The sequence below is a fragment of the Perognathus longimembris genome, chromosome 6 (assembly GCF_023159225.1).
Source record: "Perognathus longimembris pacificus isolate PPM17 chromosome 6, ASM2315922v1, whole genome shotgun sequence".
Classification (NCBI taxonomy): Eukaryota; Metazoa; Chordata; class Mammalia; order Rodentia; family Heteromyidae; genus Perognathus; species Perognathus longimembris.
In genome coordinates this window covers 69,913,193-69,940,660 of record NC_063166.1, presented here as the reverse complement: position 1 = coordinate 69,940,660, position 27,468 = coordinate 69,913,193, and the positions used below count along the sequence as shown (strand labels likewise).

At 49.7% G+C, this 27,468-nt stretch overlaps 1 protein-coding gene across 10 annotated transcripts in view; it reads right to left on the bottom strand.

Annotated features, from left to right (window-relative positions):
• Epb41l1 (erythrocyte membrane protein band 4.1 like 1) overlaps positions 1-27,468 on the bottom strand; it is a 123,357-nt gene that overhangs the window by 54,952 nt on the left and 40,937 nt on the right. Inside the window, exon 1 of one of the 10 annotated variants that reach the window (XM_048349131.1) lies at positions 17,238-17,474. The exons of 8 other annotated variants lie outside the window; for them this stretch is intronic. The gene's annotated coding sequence lies outside the window, so the exon portion shown is untranslated. Of the gene's footprint in view, positions 1-13,734; positions 13,862-17,237; positions 17,475-27,468 lie in introns of those variants that run through there. One more of the 10 variants, XM_048349133.1, reaches the window with a different exon arrangement.

The following is a 27,468-nucleotide window of genomic DNA, read 5'->3' as shown; positions in this document are numbered from 1 at the left end:
GAGCTGTGGCTCAAAGTGGTAGAGTGCTAGCCTTGAGCGGAAAAGTGCAGGGCCGGAACTCAGGCCCTGAATTCAAGCCCCATGAGCACTAAGTAGACAAATAAGTGTTAAGTGTTGGCTTCCCACCACTAAGCACTACTGTGGCCAAGCCCAGGCCATAGACTTCACTCCATCATTCATAGACCCCGCGGGCAGCAGAGCAGGACAGGAGGCCCTGCATCTCAATGGTCAAAAGCACAGGATTCACTGGACACAAGGGCTCAGGCCAGTAATCCTAGCTACACATGAGGCTGAAGTATAAGGATTGCGATTCAAAGCTAGCCCAGGCAGGAAAGTCATGAGACTCTTCTCTCCAATTAATCACCAAAAAGCCAGAACTGGAGCTGTGGCTCAAATGGTTAGAGTGCCTGCCTTGAGTGAAAAAGCTAAGGGCCAATGCTCAGACCTGAGTTCAAGCCTCAGTACTAGCATCAGCTGTAGAGTTAGGTACTTAGAGACCCAAAGCTCAGCTCCAACACCTACTTCCTCTCTGACCTTGGGCACACGACTTCCCTTTTCTATGAAACAAGAGATACCCTCTCCTCTCAGGGTAATGATGAAGATTCAGAAAAGGGAGGGAGAAAGAACACTTACCATTGTATACACCCAGTAAAACAAGTCTGGGAGGCAGGCCTACAATTACAAGCAGTATTGGAAAGCTAGTGTTTCAGGACTAGCCTGAGAACAGAAGTGCCCATCCAGAATGAATGCAGAACGAGAATATTCTATGAGATGAGAGGCCAGCAGGGCCAGACGGATGACACCATCAGAGAGGAGAGGCCGAAAGCACGCGGGATTAGAAAAGAGAAAGGTCAGCCAGAGAGGGAAATGCTGACAGTGCCCACACCAGCCCTGTCTGGGGCTGAGGAGAGGGGCACACTTTGGCTGGGATGCTCGCCCGCCCTGGGCTAGGGCCAGCCCAGAAGACTGCCTGCATCTGGGGCTCTGCCACTGTCTGGCTGCCCGGCTTGCCTTCCAGGGGCACTCATCAGCTGTCTCATGCTGTGGCCTTCCATCTGAGGGGCATGTAGGGAGAAGTTGTCCCAGCCAGCAGAGGCAGTAGCCATTGGGCCTGGAGTGATACCACTCTGTAAAAATGAATCACCTGGCATCCGGGTAACCTTTTAATTAGCATTCGTGTGAGTCAGCATCTCTGAGGCCAGTCATTCAGATTCATCCTCTTCCCCCTCCCAGTCCAGGGTACAACCAACTCCAGCCAGGATGGACGTCCTGGTCTGCTTCATGACTCCCGGTGTTCACTCTTCTCTTCAATTAACCACCAGAAAACCGGAAGTGGAGCTGTGGCTCCAGTGATAGAGTGCTAGCTATCCTTCAGCAAAAGAGCTCAGGGACAGGGCCCAGGCCTTTGGGTTCAAGCCCCACTGCCAACAACAACAACAAAGACAGGCTCTTGCTTTTAGACCAAGCTAGCCCAAACTCTCAATCCTAGCTCCACCTCTCGACATGTACTGCCCGCCACATCTGGCCAGATCACAAATCTGTGTCCCTTGTCAACCCCATCTAAAGTAGTCCCTCTTTCTTTTGGGGGGAGCACCGGGGCCATAGTATAGCTGTTTCTTTGTCTTATTTTTTCCATTTTTAACAATTTTTAAAGTTTTAACACGGATTTATTTTAGCCTAATAGGGTTAAAGAAAGGAGAAATAGAAGAGAGACAAATATTTCCTGGTTCCCAAGCAGAAAATGGGAGTTAAAGCCTCCTATGTTAAACTGTATTAAAGGGTAGGAATTCAAGGGCATAAATTACATTCAACAATAGCCACTCTATTTCTAAAAACTTTTTATCTCCCCAAACAGAAAAAATGTTTCTATTAAGCAAGAATGCCCTTCGTTTTCAAAGTAATCATCACAAACTGAATTTATATGTAGCGATTGATTTACTTACATGTTTCTACTCCTCCTCTAGAATATAAACTCCATAAAGACCTGTCATGTTTGCCAATCTCCAGGGATGAGTGCAGTTTTTGATAATTAACAGCAAAGTTAACATTTAGTCAGGCACCATAGAGCATGTTTGTAATCCCAGCTATTTTATTTTATTTTATTATTTATTTATTTATTTATTTTTTGCCAGTCCTGGCCTTGAACTCAGGGCCTGAGCACTGTCCCTAGCTTCTTTTTGCTCAAGGCTAGCACTCTGCCCCTTGAGCTACAGCGACACTTCTGGCCATTTTCTATATATGTGGTGCTGGGGAATTGAACCCAGAGCTTCATGTATACGAGGCAAGCACTCTTGCCACTAGGCCATACTCCCAGCCCAATCCCAGCTATTTTAAAGCAAGAGGATTGCTTGAGTCCAGGAGTTCAAGACTAGCCTAGGCGACATAGTAAGGCTGTCTCAAAATAAAGCAAAGCAAAGCAAAACATATCAATAATCTAGAACATTAACTCTCATAGTTTATTATCTTCCAGGCACTGATTAAGGATTTTTGTAATACTTAATTCATATAATCTACACAATATCCTATAATACATACTCTTATAATCTCTGTTTTACAAGAGACTGGTAGCTGGTGCCTAGCTACTCAGGGAGCTGAGATCTAAGGATCAAGGCCCAAAGCCAGCCTAGGTACAAAAGTCTGTGAGATTCTTATCTCCAATTAACCCACTAAAAAGCCCAAAGCACCACTGTGGCTTAAGTGGTAAGAGGTAGCCAGGCACCAGTGGCTCACACCTGTAATCCTAGCTACTCAGGAGGCTGAGATCTGAGGATCATGCTTCAAAGGCAGCCTGGGAAGAAAAGCCCCTGTGAGACTCTTAACCCCAATTAACTACTCAAGTACACCCCCCCCCCAAAAAAAACCAAAAAACACGGAAGTGGTGCTGTGGCTCAAAGGGGTAGAGCACTAGCCTTGAGTAAAAGAGCTCAGAGACAGTACCCAGGCCCCAAGTTCAAGCCCCATAACTGACAAAAAAAAAAAAGCTCAGAGAAAATGCCCAGGCCCCCTGAGTTCAAGCTCTAGTACAAGAAGAAGGAAGAAGGAAGAAGATGAAGGAGGAGGAGGAGGAGAGGAATAGGAGGAGGAGGAAGAAGAAAGCAGAGAAGTTACGAGACCTGCCTATGATCCCACAGCTAGTACATGACAATGCTAGAGCCACAATTTCTGGGCTGCATTCATTCACCTCAATAGTCTTGGTGGCCCCAGGCCTGTCAGCCTCTCTTGATTACTTACCAGACCTTAAGCACCTGATTTTTCCATCCATATTCCTGATTTTATTCTCCATACTGTGCTGATCGGAACAGTCTCAGAGAGGTAAACTGACTGGTCCAAGGACAAAAGGCGGTGCCAGCTCCTTGCTGCACCAAAGCCCCTCCTGCTATATGGTACTGTAGAGCCACTGGGGGTAGGGGAGGACCCCCAACCCGTTGGCCAAGAGAAGCTCCTGGGTTTGAAAAGCAAACACACTGCCCTGGGAACTGCCGAACTTGGAGTCTGGAGCTGCTTCTGCATCAAGGCTGCCCCTTCATCTGTCCTAGCTGATGGGCCTTGGGCAGTCGCTTCCCCTTTCTGCCCTCCGCATAGCAGTAATGCCAGGGTGATAATGATTATGACAGCAAATGAAAGGACTTGGAGATCCCACAATTAACATCCCATCGCATACAGAGCAGAGAACAATAGTGGTGTCTATGCCATGTATCCAACAGACATAGCTTCCCACGCATGTGCACACCCGTGGCTACCCACAGACACATGAGACTGTAGCCGTGAACCATCGTGGGCGCTTTGAAAGCTTAGATGTTGATGGCACCAAAGACATTGGCAAATTCTGACCTAGGTAAGGGTAGAAGTAGTGGTACATGGAGAGGGGAGAGAAAGAGAGAAAGACAGACAGAGACAGAGAACAGTGCAGGAGACACCAAAACACAAAAAGAATGCCAGGCAGGGGGGAAAAAAAAGCCAACTCTACTTTTGATGTTTTCAATAACCACAGTTACCAAGACAACTCTTCTTTCTTTTGGGCAAGTGAGGGGGCACAGCCTTCCCCACCCCCTGGCAACAACGCCTCCAGGACTTCTACCTCCATTTACACCCTAGACCCATGCTATGCTTGACAAAGTGGGAAGTCAGTCTCCTGAAGTGCCCCTTGAGCTCACTACCTGCTATTTCTGGTTGGGTTTGGCCAATGGGAGGCACTGGCTGGATGGCAGAGGGTGGAGGGCAGGAGATACAGCTCCGGGCCTGCTCTAGCCACCCACCACGGCACTCAGGTAACACTGTTCCCTTGAGGCTGTCTTTGCTAGTGTGTGGGTGCCTCAACAGCCCACGAGTTCCCATAATCCAGCTCGCACTCTCGTTAACATCCTCACACTAGAGCGCCCCAGTGGCTCCTGTTCCTGTCAATATCTGATGGACGGACTGCCTGGCACTAAGTGTACATGCCTGGGAGATGGCAGCATGGTTTCAGTGGCTGAGGACGACAAAGAGAAGATAGGAGACCTTCAGCAGGTCCCTTAATGCCCCGTGCCTCAGTTTCTTCACCTGTAAAGTCAGGAGGACAACTCTGCACCTCCCAGGCTTTCTATGGCCATGCATATTAGGTACTCAGGATGCCAAACGCATAGTGAGTGCTCAGGATATTAGATCCTTTCATCTTTATTATGAAATCCAAAGATTGGCATGTGAACACATTTCCCCCCCAGAGAAGGGAGTAGAGGACTTTTCCCTCTTTCTCCTCACTTTTCTACTATGAGCATGTATTACTTTAGAAATCAGAAAAGAAAGCGAGCGAGCGAGAGAGAGAGAGAGAGAGAGAGAGAGAGAGAGAGAGAGAGAGGTCCATAGAGGCTTCTTCTTCCTTTCTCAGTGGCTGAGGAGGATCCTCCCTCCCTCAGGGATTTCGTCGGTATGGAACATCCGCTTCCTCAAGTGACATTGGGAACAGACATGAATGAAATGACAGGAGCATGCGGGATGTGTTGCTCCCTCCCAGCCAGGCCCTGAAGAATCTAAAAGAGAGCTGAGCCCACAGCTACCCTCTGTAGCGGCTGCTCAGATCTGAATGTGGCACAGGGGAGAGGGTAATTTGTCAGAGGTCTGCAGTACCCGTGGGTACCACATTAAATAAAGCCGAGCAGTGTGAGAGAAGCTACCACCCGCCAGCACTGGCTTCTTGCCCAAAAGTTTCACGTGCTAGCGCAGAGTCACAGACTGATGTGCAGTTGTGGGCCGGAGACCACGTGACAGCCTCGATCTGCAGAGTAACAACATCAAAAAAGAGCTGCCTCCCACTTGGGCCACGTTGACAACTGCAGGAGACAATGCACACCTCCCTTTGGTAGGGCATCCTCTGAGAGCCAGCACTGTGCTCACTGCCTTCGGCCTTCCGGCCTTTATCTCATTTGAGCTGTGCAAGGCCCCAACAAAGCAAAGGGGAGGGAGGGGGCATTTCCCAGGCTACCTTAGCTGGCCAAGGTTACACAGTCAGCTTGAGTACAGCCAGGACTCCAACCCAGGTCTGCTGGCTCCCAGCCCAGTGCTCTTCCCCTCAATCCTGCTACAGCCCACGACCTCCAACTTGCTATAAACCACATCGCCAAAGCTACTGTTGCTCTGGGTGCAGAAATAATAATAGCAGTATAAATCCATCCCATGTGCAGGGTGCTTTGTAATTTAAATCATTATCATTGGTGAGATCCTTGGACTTCACCAATCAACCATGGTTGACAGAACGCACGGAACAAGTGGTCACAAAAATGGCAGAGCCAGGGCTGAAATCTTGACTCCACAGGCTTGGTGACCTTGGGCAGGTTACTTAACCTCTGTGAGAGCCAATATAAGCAGGTAAAGTGAGAATAATGCACCCCGTACTAAGTCCTGTAGGAAGAACCAAAGAAGGCAATGCACAGCAAGCTTACTCTGGCCCAGTATTTGATAGTATCGCGGGTACTCAGCAGGGGGCGGGGACTGCTCTGATTAGTAAGGCCTCACTACCACACGGATGGACAATCTAGGGTCCAGAGGTGGGAAAGAACTCACCCAAAGCTGGGTGTCAGTGGCTCACACCTGTAATCCTAGTTACTCAAGGGGCTGAGATCTGAGGGTGGTGGTTGGAAGCCAGTCCAGGCTAACAAATCCCAGAGACTCTTATCTCCAATTAACGTGCAAAAAGCCAGAACTAGAAGCTCGGCTCAAGTAGTAGAGTGCCAGCCTTGAGTGGAGGAGAAGCTTAGCAAGAGATGCATGACCCTGAGTGCAAGCCTTGGCACTGGCACAAAAAAAAAGAAAAAGAAAAAGAGGAAAAGAACATCTAAGGGCACTGAGGACAGAGCAACAAGACCCTAGCAACAGCTTACAGCATCCTAAGGAAATGTGAGAATTCTTCGGGTGAGATCCTCACCGAGTAAGTGGGAGAAGGAGTCCACTTGGGCCAGTCCATGACAGGACATGTTTCTGAGCAGCCCTTCTCTCCATGGGGGAAGTGGGAGGGGTGGGGGGTGGGGGACAGGAAGCAGCAGCAAACCTGCCAGGGCAACTCTCACAGACTCACCATTTTCTTTCTTTTCTTTTCTTTTTTCCCTCTCACATGATTTTCACCAATTGTTTATACACTGAAAGGTCTGCCCCCAGGAGGGCACCATGCAGATCCTGCCCCCACCTGGTTAAGTCTGTGCCCAGTACCTGTGTTACCTAGGTAACTGGCACACCTGGAGGCAGTTGCCTCCCCCTTCTCTGAGGTCACATCCAATCCACATGGCCACACCTCCCGCCCCTGCTCTAGGTAAGGCAGGGTTCTCTTCGTCCACGCATCATCTCGGCCACAGGTCAGCAGTTCAGGAATAAACTTTTCTCTCCTGCCTGAATACTAGGTGGTATTCTCCTTCATGGGCTACCTACTTTAATAAACCTTACATACACCAGTAGAGTTCACTGTTGGTGTCATTCAAATAGAGTAAAGTGAGAAACAAATTTTAATGCTCACACCAACAAGCTAGGACTTATCCATTAAAAATTAATTATTATAAGCCAAGTGCCAGGGGTCCGTGCTTGTAATCCTAACTACTCAGGAGGATGAGATCTGAGGACTATAGTTTGAAGCCAGCCAGGGCAGGAAAACCCGTGTGATTCTTATCTCCAATTAACTATCAAAAGGAGCTATGGCTTAAAAGTGGTAGAGTGCTAGTCTTGAGCCAAAAAGCTCAGAGACAGCACCCAGGCCCTGAGTTCATGCCCCAAAACTGGCACAAAAATTATTATTATTATAAAAGTATTACATAGGGGGCTGGTAATATGGCCTAGTGGCAAGAGTGCTTGCCTCGCATACATGAAGTCCTGGGTTCGATTCCCCAGCACCACATATATAGAAAATGGCCAGAAAGTGGCGCTGTGGCTCAAGTGGCAGAGTGCTAGCATTGAGCAAATGGAAGCCAGGGACAGTGCTCAGGCCCTGAGTTCAAGGCCCAGGACTGGCAAAAAAAAAAAAAAAAGTATTACATTGTAGTCAAGTGCCAGTGGCTCATACCTGTAATCCTAGCTACTCTGGAGGTTAAGATCTGAGGATCACTGTTCCAAGCTAGCCCAGGCAGGAAACTCCATGAGACTCTTACCGTCAATTAATTACACACAAAAAAAGCAAACACCCAGACTCAAGAGTTCAAGTCTCAGGCCTGGCAGAAAAAAAAACATTACATAGTTACTGCGATTTTTTTTCTTACAGTTCTGAAGTATGGAACCAAGTGTTTTCATATTCTGGGGAAACACTAAACTAAGCTGTCCTAACCATGGACATTTTTTTTAGATAGACTTTATATGTAATGATATAAAAAGATGTCAATATACAGTTAAATGAAAAATGTACATTGTAAAACCACATAATTCATGATCTTGTTCTGGTTTACCTGCTGGTTTTGGTAGAGAAAATAGTCTGGAAGTTACACTCAGCAATTGGCTACTTTAGGCAAATAGGCCTTACTGTCATTGGCTACTTTGGGAGGGCGAGAATGGTCACTGGCTACTTCAGAGAGTGAGACATACTGTTACTTATTACCTCAGGGGAGCAGGATTGCTGTCATTGGCAACTTTGGTAGGGTTGGACTTTTGTGAGGGAGGTAAGGAAAGAATGTACTTTGAATGACAAGAAATCTTCACAATTTGTTTTTGTTGTTTCCAGTCCTGGGGCTTAAACTCAGGGCCTGGATACTATCCTTGGGCTTTTTATGCCCAAGGCAAACACTTTACTACTTGAGCCCCAGCTCCACTTCTAGCTTTTTGCTGGTTAGTTGGAGATAAGAGTCTCATAAGCTTTCATGTCCAGGCTGTCTTTAAATCATAATTTTCAGATCTCAGCCTCCTGAGTAGCTAGGATTATAGAGGTGAGCCACCAGTATTCAGCTCTCTTCACAATTTTTTTAAATGGAAAAAGAAAATATTTAATATTAAATTTAAAAGAAAAAAGCATATAATTGAATAAAGATTTGTTTGAGTGACTCTTATCTCATTTACTTCCATAGTACTTGCTATAACTCTATTACCGCCTGTTTCTTCCAATGTGTCTCTGGCCAAATTTAATAAACACTTATAAAATTATGAGCTTCACCACTGTAACCTCAACACTCATAATTTTGTGGGTTTTCCCATTTACATTAATTGTCTCAAAAAATTTCCACATTATGACATCACCATCTCATGGATGCTTTATTATGGGCTAGTTACTGTGTCAAGAGTTTTCCCTGCCTTACCTAATGTAATCTTCCTGACAACTCTAGAAGCAGGTACATGAAACAGTCTGTATTACAGATGGGAAACCTGGGGCTCCAAGAGATGAAATGATTTGTCAGTCTTCCCTGCTGGTAAACACAGAAGTAAGACCTAAGCCCTGGTCTGTGGGAGCACCTTGTCTTTGCTGAGGAACTTTCCATTCCATCCTTCACTGAAACAGATGGTCTACAACTATTTTTTTAACTTGATTTTCTTACTTTATGGTAATATAAAAGCAATATTCATTCAGTAAAAGCACACTTTGAATGCTGATCTTTCTCTGAGCTAACAATTTGCCACAGGATACTCTCTGGGGACGCTGAGTAGCAGCGAGCCACAGCTCCCAGTCAGCTGCTTGATCACAAGGGAGAACAACCCATCCCCTACCACATGCCATGGAGCTGAGCTAGGATGTTTAGTCATTTACGTATATTCAAGGCATTCCTCTGTGTGTGTGTGTGTGTGTGTGTGTGTGTGTGTGTGTGTGTGTGTGCGCATTGGGGCTTGAACTCAGGGCCTGGGTATTGTCCCTAAGGTTTTTCTTCTTTTTTCTCAAAGCTAGCACTCTACTACTTGAGCCACAGTTCCCCTCCCCCTCCCTCCCCCCCCCCCCCCCATCTTTTTGGTGGTTAATTGGAAATAAAGAGTCTCAGGAACTTTCCTGTCTGAGGTGGCTGGCTTTGAACCCATGATCCTCATATCTCAGTCTTTTGAGTAGCTAGGTATTCAAGGCATTCGTGACTTAAGATATTTTCAAATGACAATAGTCTTATTGGAATGCAACTCCATTGTACATGGAGGAACATCTTTACAGAGTAAGAAGAATGTGGCAAGAACATAGCAGGGACTGACTGGGTCCAACAACCTGTATGACCTTGAACAAGTCATTTCCCCTCTGCTTAATTCACTCAATCATTCTTTCACTGGACAAGCATTTGCTAATCACAGAGCGACATACTTATGATAGAACAATGAATAAAACATAAACCCGCCTTCAAGAAGAAGAGAGGCTAGTCCCAATCTGTTCTTGCCCAGAAAGGATGTAACTCTCCACCCCACCCCCACCCCCGTGACCACCAGGCAGGCATGAATATGAAATAAAGGACGAAAAGCAACACACAGCTCCACACTCTGCGAGGATTTCTGCGGCTGTTCGCCACTGCAGATTACTTTATCCAGTAGATGTTCTAAAACGTTCTCAATCATCTTCCTATTGTTGGACATCCAGTCCCAATTTGCTGCTATTATAGAGAAGCACTGATGGGAATTTATCCAAAGGAAATAATTGGAATGGAAAAGAAGAAAAGAAAAGAAAAGGCCAGATGCTCAAAGAAGATGCTACCGAATCTTCCAAATGACGAATGGAAGACTAACCCTTGTTCTCAAACTTCCCAAGCCTCAAAGCCAAATTCCCCAAACCCCTTGTGGCCTTCCTCACCCCAAGATGCTCCTCCCCTAATCTGGCTTGTCACCTGCCACCACCACCAAGACACACCGCAGTGCAGCTACAACCTTCCGCCTTTCCCAATGCTCCCAGTCCACCCCGTTCATTGGGGTCAGACAGATATCACCAAAGAGACCTTCTCCAACGCAGCTCTGTGTTCCTCTGTAGACTGAAACCCTGCAAAGGTCCTCAGCACCCTCAGACTTAGGTCAAGCCCAAACACTTCAGCCTGACACCTAAGAGATGGAGGGGGAGAGAAGGAATGCATCCCAGGGTCCTACCAGGTGCCCCCACTGTGAGTATAACAGTAACAATTGCAACGTGGCTCCTTGAGGCAGGTGTGCTTGTCTACCTTTGACAGATGAAGAACCTGAGGCTCAGTTGTGACCCATGCCACATAGTGCACAGTAGGACTGTCACCAGAGCCTGGCTCTAGTGAATTCTATGCCTTCATGGGAAACAAACCAAGCAGGCATTCTGGGTCCCACTTCCCCTCTCCTGGACTGTCTATATCGTTTCCACCAGGCCACCCACTCTCCTTCAAAGGTATCCCTATTTCTTTGCCCTCTGACCTGGGCCAGTGGGCATTTGCCTCCCCACCCCCACCTCACATCTAGCAAAGCCCCCATCTTCTTGAATCTTCCCCCAAACACCAAACATGCTGAGTTGACCCAAGGGCACAATCTCTACCTATGTCCCATCACATCCAGGTCTCTCCTACTCAGACTTGAGACCACTCAGGAGTGGGACACACAGCAGAACACTGAACAGAGTCTAACCTCTGACAAGGTACATGATGCTGCACATGGTCACTAGGACAATGACCCTAAGCAATTGTCTTTCCCTCGGTAAGCCTCAGTTCCTGCAATCTGCAAAGAGGGAAGAAGAGGACGAGCTCCCTTATACGATTGGGGGAGGACTGTAGGAGTCGTGCATGTAAGACCTTAAAAGAGTGCCTGGCACGTAGTAAGTGCTCAATAGACTTAGCTGTTACTATTCCTATCCACAAGCCTCCTGCCCACAAAGAAAGCAGAGCCAGCTTGCTGCCACCCCCATCCATCCATGCAGGCACCAGGCCCTGCCGGCAGGGACATAGTCCTGGCTGGTGACCTGGTATTCCCACTGGTGTGCCCTGGCCATAGGAGCCCCATCACATTTGGTCAGAGGCAAATGGCAGGGCCAGCCAAGCTCCCCTTGCAGCCAATGGGAGTGGTCAGTCTGAAACGTCTCTGCTTTTAGGGGGAAGTCAGAAAGCAGAGGGTCAAAGTTGACCCCAGGACCTTGGTAGTATTCACATCATAGAACTACCTCCTACCTAGCAAGACCCAAACCTCTCTACCTGTACCATACCTGACCTACCACTTAATGACCCAGCTTCACTGCCACCACCCTAGGACTCCTAGACACTGACCCAGTAGAATGTCATGGCAGAAGGAAGGGGTTCTGGAATTTCCAGCCGTGTAACCTCAGGCAGGTACCATAAACCCTCTGAGCCTCACTTTCTCATCCATAAAGAACAGATAATAGCAGCTATCTGCTAGTTACTATGAGAGGATGCCAAGAAAGCAGTGCCGGGCATACAGTAAGTGCTCAATAACTGCCATCATTTTCTGTAATCACTGGTATCACTCCAGATTGATTATCATTCCTTTTTAATAAATGGGGCAGACATCAGAAAAGGGCCCACAAAGAAACTGGAACTTTGGCAATTCCCATGCCAGTCCATCTGGTCTGGAGACCCTCTCCCCTGCCCTCTGGTGCCTAGGACACCTCTAGGCACCCAGTGTTCTCTGCTCTGTACACTCCAAAAGGAGCCAGGGTCAACAACTCCCTTTCTCTGAGCCCTGGCCTCTCTGGCTCACCTCATAGGAGAAATAATGGGGAAGCCAAGGTAAAGCCTGTCCTAAGGGAGAGCCTTTGTCTCCAGGCTATAATGGCCTGCCCCAATCAGCATGTGCCTTTGGTCAGCCACAGACACAGAAAAGCAGACATTTGGGCTGGCAGAATCTCATATTAAGCGGAAAAAGACCTGGGAGCATTCAGTACTGAGTCTCCCACTCAGCAGCTGTATGACCTTGGACAAGTCATTCCTCCTCTCCTGGCTGAGATCCACTTTTCAATATTTACCCGGGGAGGAGGGGCCTATAAACCCAGCGCCATTCTCATGGGAATCCCCAAGAAGCACATAGAGCTAGGCCCTGGGAACTGCCCATGGTCCAGCAAAGATTTAAACAGGAACAGAACCTTCTTACACACCCCCATCCCCTCCCCACCAGAACTGCCTTGAGGAATCCCTGAGATCCCAGGGACAATGGTCTGTAAGCCACAAATGTTGTGACCTCAGGCTGGCCAGCAGAAGCCAGCTCCAAGCCTGCACTAGCTGCCAGGGCCTCACTGGTCCACGGGAGCTGAGAGAGGAGGCTGGCACAGGCTGCCTCTGCTGCAGGCTCCATCTGGAGGCACCGGTGGGCAGCAGGCACACAGCGCCTCTATTCTCCATACCCTTGCTGGGACAGGAACGTCTCAGGGCACTGTCCCAGGCTACAGCTTCCCACCTGGCCCAAGGACTGCAGAGCGTAGGGGAAGGGGCAGATGGCAAAAGCTGGACACCAGGCCGCTCCAGAAAGGTCCTAAATGCATTCTTCCTACCCTCCTACCTTGGGGTGCAGAGGAGGTGACATGCAGAGCCAGAGTGAAGGGGACACGTGGTGGTAATGAGTCTCAGATCTCTGGGGCAAAGCAAGAACCACAGCTGGGAACCACGAGAGGCCAGCATACCCAAGCTCCTTCTTGGTCCTTATCTAGCTTGTCCCAGTCCCCGAGGGCCGATCACTTTGGTCCACACTGCTGGGCTCATCAGTGGCCTCTGCCACACTGGTAGGTATAGTAGTCTCTTGGCCTTCCCTCCCCCCAACCTGTCCCCAAGTCCCCAGCTTCTTGGGGACTTCTGGATCTCCCCCAGTATGCTGGCGCCATAAATGACCGGAACACACAAGTCATCAACCCTGTCATCAGTGGGGACAACCAGACCAGAGCCACAAAGGACTAGGACTAAGGTCCAGCACCCCAGCTCTGGGAGAGCTCTGGAGAGAAGGTGGGATAGGAAGCCAGTGCAAAGTGGGGAAGGGCCTGTGACCAAAGGTGGGGAGGGGGAAGCTCTGCAGTTTCCAGCTTCCAGCCAAGATGTGTTCCTGCAGCACCCCCAGATCCAGACAGCCCTGGGCCTCATGGAAGACGCAGAGGGAGCCAGCCCGCTGGAGCCCAGCACCCAGCGACCCCTCCACCCGGCAGAAGGTACCGGCCCATCCATCTCGGTCTCCGAGCGAGTGAGCGTGGGAGGGCTTCCGGGGTGGGAGGACCAGCAAGGATTCCCCACTCGCCCCCCGGGCCGACTCGCCAAGGAGCCAACAGCCAGCAACTCAGTTCCCGGGCTTGCTCCCCGTTCCTCTCCCGGGGCTGGAGGCTGGGCCTAGATGGAGCGCGCCCACCCCCGCCCCCGACCATGCCACCTGATCCCCACGCCCCCACATGCCTACCTGGGCCTGGGGGTCCCCATCTCGGGCAGGCTGGACGAGGGGCGCCCCCTCTGCTCCTCGGGCCCCACAGGCCGCGGGGCGGGGCAGCTCTGCGGAGCAGCCGCGCGCGATACCCCGCCCGCCGTGGATGCTGACTGCGGCCGGCGGCGGCGGCGGCAGCAATCGGCGTGCGCCGGGGGCTGGGCACCGTGCCCACAGCCCCGGGCCTGGCGCCCGCCGTGCGCCCGCCCCCGCCGCGGCCTCCGCGCCCAGCCTCGGGGCAGCCGCTCGGCCGCCTCCCCCTCCTCCCTCCTCCTCTTCCTCCTCTCTGCCGGCGGCCCTGCCTTCGCCTCCTCTTCCTCCTCCTCCTCCTCCTCCTCTCCTCCTCCTCCTCCTCCTCCTCCTCCTCCTCCTCCTCCTCCTCCTCCTCCTCCTCCTCCTCCTCCTCCCCCTCCCCCTCCTCTCCCCCTCCCCCTCCTCCTCCTCTTCCTCCTCTTCCTCGGCCGTCCTCCGCTCCTCTGGCGCCCAGGGACCAGCCTCCTCCCCCAGGTCCCTGCTGCAGAGCAGACCTCCCCGCGGGGACAGTGTTGCTGTCCCCACCCAGGCGCTGGCCAGCCCGCCTCGCCTCGATGGGGGCTGGAGGAGTGAGAGGGAGGGAGGGGGAGGATCCTTGACTCACACGGTGACTCAGCCTCAGTGGGCCTCCCATCCCACCCCAGCCGGATACCCTCTCTCCATGGCTGTAACCCGCCTGGGACTCGGGGAAGGGACATGGCACAGCCTCCTGGGAACCCTCCAGGTGCCTGCGTGCGTGTGTGTGTGCGTACGTGTGCGCGCGCTTGCAGCAAGTACCTCATCTACTTGTGCATCCATGACAATGACCACAAGTGAACAGCTCACATGGACGGAGTAGGGCCTTGGCCTGTGTACACATGTGTACACACAGTCAACACAGGACAGGACTCCATGGTGCAAAACCCAAACCAAGTCCTGGTCCTCTGTTCCAGACACACTGTGACAACTCTGGAAAGTCACTTTACATCAGGGAACACCCCCCCCCACCCACCCCCACCCCCACTCCCTTACCCAGTGTGTAGGCGAGGGCTCTGACCCTAGAATCGGGTGCAAGGCAGGGGGCCGAGATTCCAGACCAGCTCCAGCTCCCCAGTACCCTGGCCACATGCTGTCCTGCTTTAGAGAACTGGGGGTGCCTGTTTGGGATGAAGGCCTGGGAGGGGGCACAGCCCACACTTGGTTATCAAAGAATGCTGCTAATAGGTCCACACTAGAGGCCCACCGCAACCCCTATGGCCAAACCAGGCACACACAGCTCGTCCTCCATTCTTCAAGATGCAGCGGCTGCGCTGTGGGACCACAGGGAAGTAGGCCAAAAGCTGGAAAGCCACCCAGATGTGAGCTGACCCCTCTGTGTCCTTGGGCTGAAATTGCCTCCACGTGTGGCTCACCAATGGATTACCATTTCCTCTCCGCTGGTCCCACACTCCTGGGACAGGCCACTCACTGCCTCTATACCCAGGGTGACATCATGGTGCCCTGCCAGCCTATGTCCTAGTCCCAAACCTAGGGTACACGTGATGCCCTGACACCACTGTGCACCACTATGCCCGGCACCACTGACAGAACCGAAGATGGCAACTAGCTTCCTTTGCCTCACCCTGAATTAGGCCTTTCCTTCTCTCAGTTACACACAAACTCCTACGTCAGAAGCCTTCCCTGTCCCCTCTTTGCATTAGGCTCAGGGATGGCTGGAGCAGAATGAAGTCAGCCTCCCACACCCTCCCTCTGGACCGAGCGCCCCACAGACCTCTCCTTTTCATCTCCTGGCCTCCATGAATTCAATTCCCACAGAGTCCACGAAGGCCCTCTCTCGGGAGCATGGCCTAGGAAAAGTCGCTGCCACTGGGATGCCCGCTGCTTGATTTCATTCCGTGCACATTTATCCCAATGAATGAGTGAAAGCACCAGTCAAACTTAGGAGCTACGCTAGATACGCTTACCGTTCCATATGCACATGGGGTTTCCAAGTTGACTTTCGGCCTCTTCTGCTGGCCAGCCCTTCCCAAACCACCAGTCTCCCCCACTGCACCAACCAAGGCCCTCCCTGTTCCTCCAAGTTCAGCCCTTCCTGGGGCATCCCCTGTCCCTGCCCCAGACAGGCGCCTTCCCACACACGCGCACGCGCACACACACTCCTCCCGTGGGGCACAGCCCGTTCCCACCCTCCCCAGCCACATGGAGCCTCTCACTTTCCCAGGAAAATCCAGGCTACACTCCAGCACCAAAGCAGGATGTTCCCAGACTTCACTCTGGATTTAAACCCAAAGGATCCAACTCACTTCCGGCTACTAGGACGCATTAAAATTTAAGCTACTTCTAGAATGATTATGATTTCTATGTGTGTTAATAATACTGTTATTTTCTGGTTCTTATTTCCTATGATTGGTTCTTTCCAGCTTGCAAAGTACTTGGTTTTCACAGCATCTTAGGAGTTTGTATCACTCCTGTAGGCTGTTCCCCATTTATAAACAGGCAGCCAAGGCTCAGAACAGTGAGTGACTTGGTCAAGGTCACACTTGCACAGCCATTGTGGGCTCCGTGGAGCTGACACTTTCCACTTTACCCAACAATACCCCTTTTCAGAGAAATCAAATGGTGGAGTAGAGTGGGGTGGGGTAGAGTTGGGGGCGGGGCCCTCTGAAGGGCATATAGTCTCTACAGGCATTGTTCGGAGTCACTATTCAGCTTTCTTGACTATTTTCATTCAAAAGAAAAGAAAATGAGCCTCCATAGTTCACACCTATAACCCTAGCTACTCAGGAGGCTGAGATCTGAGGATCACAGTTGAAAGCCAGCCCAGCAGGAAAGTTTGTGAGAACTGTGGCTTCAGTGGCACAGAGGTTAACCTTGAGCAGAAAAGCTTAGGGATACTACCCAGACTCAGAGTTCAAGCCCCAGGACAGGCAAGGACGAAAGGAAGGAAGGAAGGAAGGAGGGAGGGAAGGAAGGAAGGAAGGAAGGAAGGAAGGAAGGAAGGAAGGAAGGAAGGAAGGAAGGAAGGGGACAGAAGAAAAGAAAAGAAAATTGAGTCATGGGAACAGTATTCAGCTAGACCAAGTCTTATAAAAAGCCCCCATGGAGGGGCTGGGAAGGTGGCTTAGTGATAGAGTGCTTCCCTCACATACATGAAGCCCTGAGTTCGATTCCTCAGTACCACATATATAGAAAAAGCCAGAAGTGGTGCTGTGGCTCAAGTGGTAGAGTGCTAGCCTCAAGCTAAAGCTCAGGGAGAATGACCAGGCCCCAAGTTCAAGCCCCAGGACTTGCACAAATTAATCAATTAATTAATTAAATGCCTCCATGGAGAAATGCCAGCAGCTCAGGTGAAGGGAGAGGAGCCCACCCACAAAGAGTCTTCCGATGTGGATCCTCTGCTTCCCTCCCTGGCCCGTCCTCATCCTATGTTACTCAGGTTATTTGTCCTCTCTGGACTTCCATCTTCTCACCTATAAGTTGGGAGAAGCTCTCTCTACCCCCACATCAGTGATTGGGTTGTTGTGATGGGAGGTCAGTAGATGCTGGTAGAAGAGAAAGGACAGGGCTCCTTGACCCCCTTTCTGCTCTGTCTAGGAGTTAGGAAGAATTCTTTTCTCTTACATTTTAACTTGATGAAGAAACTTGAAGGTACAAAAGTCCGGGATAGGGAAAAGCCAGGAGATAGGTAGAAATGATTTGCCCACTGGCTGGGAGAAAGAGAATACAATGTCAGCCCTAGCTCCAATCTCTACTCCGCTGCGGGTAGAACAGAGACAATCAAACACTTCAGGCAGCCCCCATTGCCCCCCTTCCCCTTTGCCCTTCCAAAGGAGAAGAGGACCTTGATAGAGACTTGCTGAGGTCAACCACAAGGAGTTGGTTATCTCAGGATGTCTAGCCACCAAGGACCCCTTGGTCCTAGAGGGTCAGAATGTGGTGGGGGTACTCTCAGCTCAGAGACTCAGTCTTACACTCAGCAAGCAGTAATGCTCACACCCAGCCAAGCCCTGAGCACTGGGGGAGGAAGAACTGAGGAGTTTCTGCCCTTGATTTTATAATCAACCCAGTGGGGGAGGACAGCACACAGGCAGCACATCAGAGAGTAATCTCACAAACCAGACATGGTAGCACATACCTGTAACCTCAGCAGACTCAGGATGACAGTGAGACCTCCATCTCAACAAACAAAACCACAAAGTTAACAATGAAAAGATAAATCTGTCATTTTCTGAGTATTTCCTCTAGTCTGGCACTAGACATGCATTCATTCGTTTAATCCTTAAACAATCCTGGAAACAAGTCTCTGGCACAGAAGTTACTAATCCCTTTTATAGCTGAGGTAACTGAGGCTCAGAGGGTTTATGGACTTGCCAAAGTTCACTCACTAATGAATGGCAGTGCCAGGATGTGTCTGCAAGGTCTATGGTATGTCAAACCCTGAGCTTTGAGCCTTAGAAAGTCCTCTCTGCTCTCCGGTTCGGCTAACCAATATGGTAGCCACTAGCCATATGTGGCTCAGCATCTGAAAGTCCTGCAAATATAGAACTACACACTCTTGGACTGGGAATGTGGCTTAGTGGTAGAGTGTTTGCCTGGCATGCATGAAGCCCTGTGTCTGGTTCCTCAGCAACACATAAACAGAAAAAGTGGGAAGTGGCACTGTGGCTCAAGTGGTAGAGCACTAGCTTTGAGCAAAAGAAGCTCAGGGACAGTGCCTAGGCCCTGAGTTCAAGCCCCAGGACTTGCAAAAGAAAAAAAAAAGATTCAATACTGAAATAAAAATGAACATAGATCTCATTTGAAATTTTTGTGCTGAAAAACTGCTAAATAAAACACACCACTAGAATAATTTCATTTATTTTGTGGGGTGTGTGAGCGTGGGGGGGGGGTATGCGTGTGTGTGTGTGTGTGTGTGTGTGTGTGATGATACTTGTGCTTGAACTCAGCGCTTCATGCTCTCACTTGGCTTTTTTTGTCCAAGACTGACATTCTTCCATTTGAGCCATACCTCTACTTCCTGCTTTTGGCTGGCTAATCAGAGATATGAATCTCCTGGACTTTTTTGCCCTGGCTGGCTTTGAACTGTGATCCTTAGATCTCACCACCACCACCACCACCCCCTGAGTAGCTAGTGCCTGGCTTATTTTTAAGTCTTAGTCTTGTTTTGTTGCTCAGGCTAGACTCAAACTCCTGGGATACAGGAGTCCTCCCATTCTCTTGAGTGGCATGTGTCACTAGATGGGATGCCATGTATGTGTGTTCGTGTGCGAGGATGTGTGCCCATATGCTAGTACTAGAGCTTGAAGTCAAAGCCTGGGTTTTACATTCACAGCTGGCACTTTACCACTTGAACCATGCCTCCAGTTCATTTTTTGCAGGTTAACTGGAGATAAAAGTCTCTTAGATATGTCTCCCTGGGCTGGCTTTGAACCTCAGTCCTCCTGCATGGCTAGGATTATAAGTGTGAGCCATCAGCATCTAGCTGGCTTCACGTTGTATTTCCTTTCATCAGCACAGGTCTGGATACTCTGAAGTCTTAATCCAGCCCATGGGGATCAGAAAAGGCTCCTGGAGGAGGAAGCAGCAAAACCAAGGAGCCATCAGAAGAAGAGGGAATTTCAGGGCATGTGGCTTCGACTCCGAAGGGCAGCAGGGCCTGGGTGGGCTACACTGAGCCAGAGGAAGGACGCCACGAAAGCCAAACCTTCCGGAGCAGCATTCCCTGCATGCTGCGAAGCTCTGCCCCCACTCTCTCCCTTTCTCTTTCCTCTTTCCTCTACCCTGGTCACTCTTTTCTTTTCCAATGGCTATTCTCCCAGAATCGTCCAGATGTTTTTCCCTTCCTCAGCTTCTCCAGCCCTTGTGGCTAGAATAACCTGTTAGCCTGTCCCCTTTCTCCCCCTCCCCCCTCCCCCCCCATCCTCTAGCCCTGGGTGTATGACTTGCTGAAGAACCTGTGCCTTCCAACGCAAGCTAGGCTCGAAGGACAGAGACTACGTTGCATCCTTTATCTCATGTGGACTAGCTCAGTACCCAGCTCATAATATGAGCACCGTGTGTGTGGCCCTTGGGCCACCTTCACTCCCAGAGCCAGAGGCCAGGGAGTGAGTGGGAGCCAGGAGCTCACCAGAATGCCAGAACATCCCATTTTCTCATGGGTTCCCATACTTCCGGCCACTCTCCCTACCTCCCTCACCTCCCTGAAACTGAACACGAGAGACGCAACTGCATTCCCACTGCATACACACATCTACCCAACCTGCCACCTGAGGTTTAGTGTCACAGCATCGTGGGCTCCTTGCAGTCAGAACAGATCATGGAGTGTGTCACACAGAGGCTGGGCGCAAGGGCAGGCAGGAGGGGAGAAGCTGTGTGTGTGCCTGTGGTTCCGGGTGCCAGGCCGGGGGGGGGGGGGGACTGCCATGCCACCTTTGATCAGCATCATCTTTGCAGAACATGTCAAGAATCCCCCGCTTACATGCTGGCACTGTGCCTAGCAATTTGCCTACACTTTGCATTTGAAAGCTCATGCTTCCCTGTAAGGCAGAAATGAACTATCCACCTTGATTTCACCAGGGAGGCAACTCGAGAGAAGTCACCAGCCCAAAGCTGCTGTGCTAAAGACTGGAAGACGGAGACCCAGGATTCAGTCCCAGCCACAGACCTGGGTCGCCTGTGTGTCTCTCATAAAGCTGTACACATTTGGCTTTACCACACATTTACTGCGGAGGTATGACATGTCTTAGTTCTTATCAGAGGATAGTTACAGAGGTATTCAGGTAAGTTATGAGCTATACTTTTTTTTTCTGGTCCTGGGCTTGAACTCAGGGCCTCGGTGCTATCCCTGAGCTTTTTCTGCTCAAGGCTAGTGCTCTACCTCCTGAGCCACAGTTTCACTTCCTGCTTTTTAGTGATTAATTGGAGATAAGAGTCTCACAGACTTTTCTGCCTAGACTGACTTTGAACCTTGATCCTCAGATCTGCGCCTCCTGAGTAGCTAGGATGGCAGGTATGAACCACCAGCACCTGGCTTGATGATCTATACATCTTTCTGTACCTATGTGATAATGTCATAAAGAATATCGAGGATTTGGGGTTTGGGATATTTTTTGGCGGGGGGGATCTTGAGACATGTCTGTGTGGCTCAGGCTGGTCTCAAATCTTCCATATTCAGGGCTGGGGATATAGCCTAGTGGCAAGAGTGCCTGCCTCGGATACACGAGGCCCTAGGTTCGATTCCCCAGCACCACATATACAGAAAACGGCCAGAAGCGGCGCTGTGGCTCAGTGGCAGAGTGCTAGCCTTGAGCGGGAAGAAGCCAGGGACAGTGCTCAGGCCCTGAGTCCAAGGCCCAGGACTGGCCAAAAAAAAAAAAAAAAAAAAAAAAATCTTCCATATTCAGCCTCCTAAGTGCTGGGAATATAGACATGTACAGTGTCTCTTATCTCCTTTACATTGTCTTTGTATTTGAAATAAGGACCCGTCTGAAGATCTCATAACCCCCCAAACCAGGCCTGGCAGAAATTCTCCTGCCATCCATCATTCAGGTCACAAACATGTGCTTACACTCACATTCCCAGCCCAGGCACCACCAAGCCAACACCACCTCCAGAAGTTGGCGCTGCTCTGCCATCTGCAACCTTCTCCTCATCCATCCATCTGCAGGGACCAGACGGCCAAACCAGCCGCTGCACCACCAGTTAATCCCCAACGTCACAAAACAGCCAGGCAGGGATGTCTGAGTGCTCCCATCTCCTCACCCCTGCCAGCCTGGGCAGAGGAGCCATCTGTGTGTAAACACAGCCGTCTGCCTAGGCAGCTCTTGCTGGACTTCCTTGGCCCACAGGGCCCTTTGTGGCCCTTACCTCTCTGCCTGATATCACCAGCAGCTTTAATGGTTCTCTGGACAGACTCTCTTGGGATTCTATGAGCAGCCTGAGGACAGGATAGATACATTCCTCATCTCGGTATTGCCAGTGTACCAGTGCGAAGTGTGTGACATTTATTGAGCTTCTCTGTGTACCAGGAGGGAGCTGCAGGAGGAAGCAGGAAACAGCCACACCTCACAGATGCTCAGAGTAGCTCAGCTACTTGGACACTAGTGGTTCGTGCCTGTTAGAATCCTATCTACTCAAGAGGCTGAGATCCGAGGGTCTAACTTCAAAGGCAGGCCAAGCAGGAAAGCCTATGCGACGTCCATCTCCAGTCAGCCACCAAGAAACCAGAAACAGAGGTGTGGCTCAAGTGGCAGAACACCAGCCTTGAACGAAGAGGCTAAGGGACAGCACCTGCCTGAGTTCAAGCCCCAGTATTGGCACAAATAAAGGAAGGGAGAGAGCGAGCTCAACTGCAATATAAGATGGAAAGCACTCAAGGTTGCAAGAGAAGGATGAGGTGAAGGTTTTGGGGAGTTCAAAGGAGAAAGAGATAGGAGGAGAAGCAGGTGTCAGAAGTTTTAAGGCAGAGGTAACATGCAAAGGTGAACACTAAAGGGGGAGGCAGAAGGAAACTCTAAATGGAGTGAAGAGAGAGGGGGGAAGGGAGGGAGGAAGGGAGGGAGGGAGAGAAGGAGGAAGGAAGGAAGAAGGAAGGAAGGAAGGAAGGAAGGAAGGAAGGAAGGAAGGAAGGAAGGAAGGAAGGAAGGAAAGAATTAATACAGGTTCAAAATATGAAACATACAATCTAACTTCTACCGTGTGTGTGTGTGTGTGTGTGTGTGTGTGTATGTGTGTGTGTACATAGAAAAAAAGCAAATTGGGCTGGGCACCAGTGGTTCATGCCTGTAATCCTAGCTACATAGGAGGCTGGGGTTTCAGGATTGTGGTTGAAAGCCAGAGTGGGAAGAAAAGTTCCAAGATTCTTATCTCCAATTAACCACCAGAAAACCAGAAATGGCAAGCAGCGCTATGCCTATGTAGAGCACTGCTGGAAGAAAAAGAGCTCAGGGATAGGCCCTGAGTTCAAGCCCCAGAACTAGTCAAAGGGGGGTGGGGGGAAAAAGCTTATTATAATAAAGAAAAACAACAGTAGTAGTACCTGCATGTTTAAGCTTGGTCTTTTTTTTTTTTTTTTTGCCAGTCCTGGGTCTTGAACTCAGGGCCTGAGCACTGACCCTGGCTTCTTTTTGCTCAAGGCTACTTGAGCCACAGTGCCCCTTCTGACCATTTTCGATATATGTGGTCTGAGGACTCGAACCTAGGGCTTCATGTATACGAGGTAAGCACTCTCGCCACTAGGCCATATTCCCAGCCCCCTGGGTCTTTCTCTTTATAGTGTACTTTTTTGTGTGTGGTGGTGCTGGGTTTGAACTCAGGGCCTTGTACTTGCATACTTGCTAGACAGGTCCTCTACCACTTGAGCCACACCCTCAGCCTTTTTTGCCAGTCCTGGGGCTTGAAGTCAGGGCCTGAGCACTGTCCCTGGCTTCTTTTGCTCAAGGCTAATACTCTGCCACTTGAGCCACAGCACGACTTCTGGCTTTTTCTATATATGTGGTACTGAGGAATTGAACCCAGGGCTTCATGTATGCAAGGCAAGCGCTCTACCACTAGGCCATATTCCCAGTTCCTCAGGCCTTTTTACTTTAGTCATTGCAGGGATAGGTTGTAGTGTTTTTGCCCAGGTTGGCCTGGCCCATGACCCTCCTATTCATACTTCCCACATAGCTGGACTGACATTCAGCTATTTGTTGAGATGGAGTCTAACTTTTTGTCTAGGCAGACCTGGAACATGGATTCTCCTCATCTCTACCTCCTGAGTAGCTGGGATCGGAGGGGTGAGCAACAGCGCCCACTCCAGTGTGCTTTCTTATATGCGTTTCATTCAGCTGTCAAAATGCTTGCACCCAGCGTGTACATAAGGAAACTAAGTAAGGCCCATCAACTGTAGCAGCCCAACACAGGCTAAAAGTCACAGAGCAGATCAGGATGCAAGTGCAGATCTGATTTAGAAATAAAAGGAGCTAAACAGAAAGGATGAACAAATGATCCAGAGCTCCTGGCCAATGAAGAAGCTATATTTCCCCTGTCTCCTGCTTTCTGTCCCCTTCCCATCTCCCTGGCAGAGCTCCCAGCTGCTGTAGCAACATCCCTTGCCCAGAATCTCACAAAAGCCCATCTGGGGCCACGTGCCCTGCATCTCCACACCAACTCTCCTTCCCTCCCAGCTCTGGCAACGGGTCCTTGCAGCCTCCTCGGGTCTCCTAGCAACAAGGCATCCTGCAGGGCCACTCTCCACCTCTGGGCTCTTCCAGCTGGGCCTATCTTACCAAGGAGGGGCCAGCTGGCCAGCTCTTCTCCTGGGGGCTATGGCACCCACACTGGGCCGGGGGAAGAGAGCTACGTGGAGTCAGCCTGCATGGTTCCCATCTGGGCCAGCTCCCAGCTCCGCATGTGAGCATTGGCTTGAACTGTACTGACCTTTTTCCTGTACATCTGTCTGCTGACTAAGACAAAAAAGGAGCCAAATCCTAGGGCTTGAATTCTGGTTGATTTCTATTTATTTTTCCATTAAAAAAAAAAAAAGGCAAGTCAGGAGCTGGTGGCTCACGCATGTAACTCAGAAGGTTGAGATCTGAGGATCGTGGTTTAAAGACAGCCTGGGCAAGAAAGTCTGTGAAACTCTTACCTCCAATTAACTACCAAAAAGCCAGAAATAGAGCTGTGGCTCAAGTGGTAGAGCACTAGCTTTGAACAAAAAAGCTCAGGGAGGGACTGGGAATGTAGCTGAGTGGCAGAGTGCTTGCCTAGGATGCATGAGGCCCTGGGTTCGATTCCTCAAAACCCATAAACAAAACAAATAATAAAATTAGAGGCTGGGGATCTGGCTAAGCGGAAGAGCACCTGCCTGCGGAGCACAAGGTCCCAAGTTCGGTCCCCAGCTCTGGGGAAAAAAAGAAATGCGAGTACAAATAATAAAATTATATTTTAAAAAAGAAAAGCTTGGGCTGGGAAAATGGTTTAGTTGTAGAGTGCTCACCTTGCATTCATGAAGCCCTGGGTTTGATTCCTCTGCACCACATAAACAGAAAAAGCCAGAAGTGGCACTGTGGCTCAAGAGGTAGAGTTCTAGCCTTGAGCAAAAGAAAGCCAGGGATAGTGCTCAGGCCCTGAGTCCAAGCCCCAGGACTGGCAAATAAATAAATAAATAAAATTTAAAAGCAAGGAGTTCAAGCCCCAAGACCAACACACACACACACACACACACACACACACACACACACACACACACACACTAGAGAGAAGAAAAAAAACAACCAGCCCCAGTGGCTCACCCCTGTAATCTTAGCTACTCAGGAGGCTAAGTTATAAGGATAATGGTTCAAAACCAGCCTGGGCAGGAAAGTCTGTGAGACTCTTATCTCCAATTAACCACCAGAACACTAGAAGTGGTGCTGTAGCTCAAAGTGGTAGAGTGCTAACCTTGAGTGAAAAAAACTCAGAAACAGCACCCAGACCCTGAGTTCAAGCCCCATGACTGACACACACACACAAAAGATATAAGTATAAATAAAGGTGGGGTAGCCAGAAGGAGGGGGAAAGAGAAAGAAAAAGAGGCCAGGGGATGAACATGGTCAAAGTATATCATAGATATGTGTGAAAACAGTAACAACTGCTAAAACAGAAAGAGAAGAGGGAATGAGGAGATAAGAAAAGAGTAATAAGAAGGTGAATTTGGGTCAGAGAGTGGTGAATTAATCAAAGTACAGCATACACATGCATGAAAATATCACAATGAGAAACCCCTTTGTATGATTAATACACACTGATTTTTAAAAAAAGAAAATCCCTAAAATTGGCCAAATGCTGGGATATTTTACTGTAACAATTTTGAAGTTAAATGTCTTAGGAACACCCCCCCCCCCCAAACACACACACCTCTTTCTGCAGCTTTTTATAGAATTTTCCAGAGAATATGCTCTGTGTTTTTGCTAGGAAGTAGGGAGCCAGAAGAAGCAAGCTCAGCCTGGTCACCCTCACACACACACACACACACACACACACACACACACACACACACACACACAGCCTTTCTCGGCAGCACAGGGTCCCCGCCCGCCCGGAGGAGCTGACTGGGGCTGACTCTTTGGGAATCCACAACCAGTCACTAGGGGAGTGGAAGGAGATTCCTGCAGCCACGGGAGAGAGGCAGTCACCAAGCAGAGGACTATGATTAGAAAGCAAATTACAGGCCTCCCCCTGCAGGCCTCCATCTCACAAAAACTCCCCAGCTGTCCAAAGGCCTTCACACAAGTCGCTCAGGGTTTTCAGAGAGCAGGCGCGCGCGCACGCACGCACGCACACACACACACACACACACACTCGGAGGCAGGAGGGAGGGAGAGATGATGAGCGCATGCGTGAGAAGCTCACAGCTGAAGCTGAAACTTGTGCCCTCGGGTAGAGACGGAGGCCGCTGGGCGGCAGCACAGCTCGGCTCAACGAGGGGCCTTGGCAGAGCGCAGAGCTCCGGCTGCTCCAAGGCTTCCTAGCTGGCAGGGAGACTCGCGCAAGTAAGCCAGCCTCTCTGAGCCTTTATGCTCTCAACTGCCAACTTGGGCTCACCTTATCTGCCATACACAGTGCATATGGGGACCCACTGAGGCAATATGTCAGGTATTTAACCCAGTTCCCAGCACATGCTAAGTACACAATAAATAATGCTTTAAAACAAAAAACAAAAAACAAAGGGAAAAGAAAACATGTTAACCACTTCAGGGTGCATATCCAAGCAAAATGATGGCAATGCCAGAGGTATTTAGAAACCTGATGCCAACACAGCCTTATACACAATAGACAAGTGGTAGAAGTTTAAAAGTACCCATGGAGAACAAAGCATGTCGCTTGCACACAATGGAATACTAGTCAGCTTTAGAAAAGAAAGCCATTCTGACGGGCTACAACATGACTGAAGCTTGGGAACAGTATGCTAAGTGAAATAAGCCATTCACAAAAAGACAAACACTGCGTAATTTCACTTACATAAGATACCTAGTCAGACTCACAGTAGCAGAAAGTAGAACGTTGTGGGAGGGGGAGAGGGGAGGTTATTGTTTAATGGATATGGATATAAGGTCTCAATATTTTTTTTCTTTTGCCTGCAACAGCAGTGTTGGCTTCAAACTTTGGATCCTCTGGCCTCAGCCTCCTCCTGAATGCTTATATTACAGGCATGAACTACCACACTCATTTGAGTTTCACTTTTGCTTATTGCCAATCCTGGGGCTTGAACTCAGGGCCTGAGCACTGTCCCTGGCTTCCTTTTGCTCAAGGCTAGCACTCTACCACTTGAGCTATAGCGCCACTTCCGGCTTTTTTTAAAATGTGGTTCTGGGGAATCGAACCCAGGGCTTCATGTGTATGAGACGAACACTTTACCACTAGGCCATATTCCCAACCCCGAGTTTCACTTTTTCAAGATAAAAAGAAGTTCTAGAGATAAGTGGTGATGATGGCTTCACAATAAAAATATACTTAACACTATTGAACTATATGTTTAAACATGGTTATGATGGTAAATGTTAGGGTATGTGTAGCTTGCCATAATTGAAAAAACCTAAAGCGATAAGCAGAAAAAACAAGTAAGATAATGTGGGTATTGACAGCTCATACCTGTAATCCTAGCCACTCAGGAGTCTGGGATCTAAGTGTCCTGGTTCAAAGCCAGTCCGGGCAGAAAGTCTGTGAGACTCTGATCTCTAA